Here is a 4,997-nt window from a genome sequence, read left to right as displayed (position 1 = left end):
TAAGACGAGGTTGGATAGATTTTTGCATAGTAGGGGAATGAAGGGTTGTGGGGAAAAGGCAGGTAGGTGGAGATGAGTCCATGGTCAGATCAGCCATGATCTTATTGAATGGCAGAGCAGGCTCGACGGGTCAGATGGCCGACTCCTGCCCCTATTTCTTATGGTCTTATAGCATGGCCCGCGCCCAGTCTAAGTGGAAGCTGTGAGGAGTCGAAAATGGCTGGATTGGATGGGGCGAGGATGCTTTGGGTGCCCAGGAGAAGGGATCAGACTGTTGTGAAGTTCCTCCATGTGTGTCGGATGCTGCAATATTGTGCGCAGGGTCGGCCTCCCCACGTGAGAGATGTACCTGTGGTAGACTGTGAAATCGAACTTCATTTTTCAGCACAGGAGAGATCCAATTAAGAGTCTGATAACCGCGGCGTAGAAGCTGTCCTCGAGCCTGGTGGTATGTGCTTTCAGGCTTGCCTGATGGAAGGGGGGAGAAGAGAGGATGTCCGGGTTGGTGGGTGGGGGTGTTTGATTACACTGACTGCTTTACTGAGACAGTGAGAAGTGTAGACAGAGTCCATGGAGGGGAGGCTGGTTTCCGCGATGTGCTGAGCTGTGTCCACGACTCTCTGCAGTTGTCTTGTTGTCGCGGGCGGAGCAGTTACAATAGATAGAGTAATAGGAATTCCTACAATTACAATAGACAATAGGTGCAGGAGTAGGCCATTCAGCCCTTCGAGCCAGCACCGCCATTCACTGTGATCATGGCTGATCATCCACAATCAGTACCCTTTTCCTGCCTTCTTCCCATATCCCTTCACTCTGCTATCTTTAAGAGCTCTACCTAACTTTTTCTTGAAAGAATCCGGAGAATTGGCCTCCACTGCCTTCTGAGGCAGAGCATTCCACAGACCCACAACCCTCTGTGTGAAAAAGTTTTTCCTCAACTCCGTTCTAAATGGCCTACCCCTCATTCTCAAACTGTGGCCGCTGGTTCTGGACTCACCCATCAGCGTGAACATGCTTCCTGCCTCCAGCGTGTCCAATCCCTTAATAATCTTACATGTTTCAATCAGATCCCCTCTCATCCTTCTAAATTCCAGAGTATACAAGCCCAGTCGCTCCAATCTTTCAACATATGACAGTCCCACCATCCCGGGAATTAACCTCGTGAACCTACGCTGCACTCCCTCAATAGCAAGAATGTCCTTCCCCAAATTTGGAGACCAAAACTGTGCACAATTATTACAATTATTCAGTTGCCAAAGCAGCCAGATATTTTCAAAAGGGATGCCTCAAAAAGGCAGCATCCAACATAATTCCCACCGCCAGAGAAGAGATACAGGGGTCCAAAGACACACACTTGGGAAGCCTTCTGTTGGTCAGGGTCGACCATAGATGTTGCGTGCTAGCCTGGGCAGGAGAGCGAGCTGTTGCCCGTGTAGCAGGCTCCCCCTCTCCACGCAGCAGATGAGCCCAAAGGAACGGGAGAGACCGATACAGTTTGGCACCGGCAGCGACGCAGGAGTTGCCGGTCAGTGTTGAACTCATCGTAGGACTCCCTTCGGGACTCCAGCTGCGGATTTTTCCCTCGGGGGTTTACTCCCGCAGCCTTCCCCACGAGTAGGGGTAGCCGCAAGGCAGCGGAGGTTTGACTCCGGAGTTTTCCTTCTCCTAGATGAGCTGCCAACCACGGCCGACGAGCCCCGTCTTCCCAAAGCAACACACGCGTTTCGTTTCAGAACCAGCTTCTTCCCCTCCGCCGTCAGATTTGTGAACAGGCAATGAACCAGCCCATGAACAGCACCTCACTAGTTTTGCACAGCACATCTAATTTAACCTTGGAGGTAGAAATTTCTTCATGCGATTCGTAGTCTTTTCCAGGTATGGCACCGTACTGCTGACGCTAAGCCACAAATTTCTCAACACGTCTGTGATATTAAACCTGATTTTGGCTCTGGATAGGATGGTGTATCTGCAAAACTTGATGAGAATGATCAGGGACAAGCCAAATTTCCTTTGCGCCCCCCCCCCGAGGTGGTAGAGATGATGACGAGGTTTCTTGCGTGGGGTGGGGTGGTCCATGGTCTCAATCTCAATCACAGTCCATGAGGTGAGGTAGGAGAGGGAATGGGATAAAGGGTTTGCAGCAAAGATCAGAATCAACTGGGGGGTTTACAGGTAACATGTAATAGTAGGCCATTCAGCCCTTCGAAGCTTTCCTGTCATTCAGAATGATTGTGGCGTAATTTTTACCTCAGCACCTTTTCCTCGTGCCAGCCCTCGCCTCCCTGAATGCACGAGACCCGATCGACGTAGATACTCAGCCACTGAGCACCCACGAGCCCTTTGGGCAGGGAATTGCAAAGACCGGCCGCTCTGCCGGCGAGGGAGGCAAGTGGAAGGAGAGCAAACAGCCGCAGGTGCTGGAGACCCGAAACAAAATCAGAAAATGCTGGGGAATACCCGGCAGGTTGGGCGGCATCTGCGGAAGGAGGAACAGCCGAGGATTTGGATCCAGAATCGTACATATAAACAGATGTTTGTATTCATATACAGAATGTCTTATTCTGTTAAGGTTGTGTACTGTACAGTAATCCCTCCTCGCCGCCCTTCCCTCAGTGTGGCACTTCCTCTGAACTTCTCCTCCTCGCTGCCCCACTGCGCGTGATACTCCCGCCTTGCTGCCCCTCTCTCAGTGAGATGCTCTCTCCTCACCGCCCCTCCCGCAGCGCGGCCTTCCCTCCTCACCGTCCTTCCTGCCGTACGACGTTCGCTCCTCACCGCCCCTCCCGCGGTGTGGCGCTCCCTCTTCATCGTCTCCCCCCAGCGGCGCAGTTTTCCCTCCTTGCTGCGCCCCACGAAAGCACAGTTTTCCCTCCTCACTGCACCCCCGTACAGCTTCTCTCCTCACCGTGCCCCTCCCGTGGCGCGGTGTTCCTTTCTCACTGCCCACCCCCATGGCACGGCGTTCCCTCCCCACCCCACCCCCAACCCTGCAAGCAGCGTTCCCTCCTCACCGCCCCTCCCGTGGCAGGTAGTTTATCAGTCGTCCATCCAGTTTCGACAGGGGAAAGGCTGAATAATTCTCTGCAGCATTGGCTGCGATTCAGACAGTTGCCTGTTTCGGGGTGTGGTGTGGACATCAATTTCATGTGCGGTTTGAAGGAGACATTTCCACTCAGAGAATGCTGACGGTGTTGAACTTCGTCACACAACGCTGGGTACAAGGAAAGGCCCAGTTAAAGGGAGAGGCCTGTTTTTTTTGGGGGGGGCACGCAGTACATTGAGACTTCGGGGTGGCACGACAGGTTAAGACGCTGCCCCACAGCGCCAGGGTCCCGGGTTCGATCCTGGCATCTGCCGCAGTCCTTTGTGTGTGTGTGTGCGCGTGTGCAGTGCACGTCCTCCCCACGACTGTTTGAGTTTACCCCAGCTTCTTCTTCCCATATCCCAACAAGGTACACTTCACTGCCCATGACACAAACACAAAACATTCTGCAGTTGCTGGAAATCCGGAGCAGCACACTCAAAATGCCGGAGGAATAAACAGTTGACGTTTCAGGCCGAGGCCTTTCGTAAGGCCCCGGAAAGGAAGGGGAGAAGGTGGGGGGAAGCGAGGAAGAAGTACAAGCTGGCAGGTGAAACCGGGAGAGAGGGGAGAGTGAGGTAAAGGGCTGGAGGAGGGGGAATCTGATCGGGGAGGACCGAAGGCCACGGAAGAAAGGGAAGAGGGTGGAGCACCAGTCTCGGCCTGAAACGTCGACTGCACCTCTTCCTAGAGATGCTGCCTGGCCTGCTGCGTTCACCAGCAACCTTGATGTGTGTTACCAGAGGGAGGTGATGGGCAGGTAAGGAGATACGGTGAGAGGGAGGGGGGGGGAAGTGGATGGGGAACTGTGGGAAGCCATTACCGGAAGTTGGAGAAATCGATTGTTCACGCCATCGGGTTGGAGGCTACCCAGACGGAATATCAGGTGTTGCTCCTCCAGCCTGAGTGTGGCCTCATCGCGACAGTGGAGGAGGCCGTGGACTGAATCTAGGGAGAAGCTGAGGAAAATGTGGCGGGGGGGGGAAGTGAAATACGGGATGGATGTACGATGTGTGTAAGATGGCTGGTTGATAGTCAGTGCGGACTCCATAAAAGCCAGCTCCACCATTTCATCGTGGCTGACCCATCTCCCGTCTCAGCCCCAGCCCTGTATCCCTTCATGCTCTGACTGATCGAGAACCTATCAAGTTTGCCTTAAACAGACACAAAGACTTGGCCTGCACAGCCGCCTGTGGCGATGAATTCTACAAATTCACCACTCTAGAAATTCCTCCTCACCTCCGTTCTAAAAGGTCGCTCCTCTATTCTGAGGCTGTGCCCTCTGGTCTTAGACTCTCCCACCATAGGAAGTATCCCCTCCGCATCCACTCTATCGAGGCCTTCCACCATTTGATCGGTTTATGTGTCTCCGTATGACCCGAAAAACCCCTGGGATCTGTGATGAGAAAGCAGGAGACACGTGCAGAATATTAACATCCGTTCATCGGTGGTGCAGTGGGTAAAGTTGCTGACTTACAGCACCTGAGACCAGGGTTCGATCCCCACCTCTGGCCCTGTAGGTTTCCTTCCCTACATTGGGGAAATGGCTCTGAGGTGCAGGGAGAAGAGAAAAAATCTCTTCTGCTCCAGTCTAGCGAATTTTCACAAAATACGGTACACAGACTCCAACAGACTAGGATTCAGGTGTGGATCACACTACACTACCGGCTGGGGGAAAGAGAAATTATAACTTATGGTAATTCTTTCGTCTGCTGCCACAAAACAACAAATTTTGCACAGGCCAGTGATAACGAACTCGATGGACTGAAGAGCCTGTTGGAAAGAATCTCCTTTCTGTCTTTATTTTCCGAAGTCTCGCTCACCCAGCCCTCCACAGAACCTGTTTTCCCACTGGTCTGTTGCCATCGGCGACTGTGAACACGTTACACTGGGTCCCGGCTGACTCATCTCTATA

This window comes from Mobula birostris, chromosome 28 (assembly GCF_030028105.1).
Source record: "Mobula birostris isolate sMobBir1 chromosome 28, sMobBir1.hap1, whole genome shotgun sequence".
In the NCBI taxonomy this organism is placed as follows: domain Eukaryota; kingdom Metazoa; phylum Chordata; class Chondrichthyes; order Myliobatiformes; family Myliobatidae; genus Mobula; species Mobula birostris.
The sequence above is the reverse complement of the archived record's forward strand: the minus strand, read 5'-3'. Positions refer to the sequence as shown.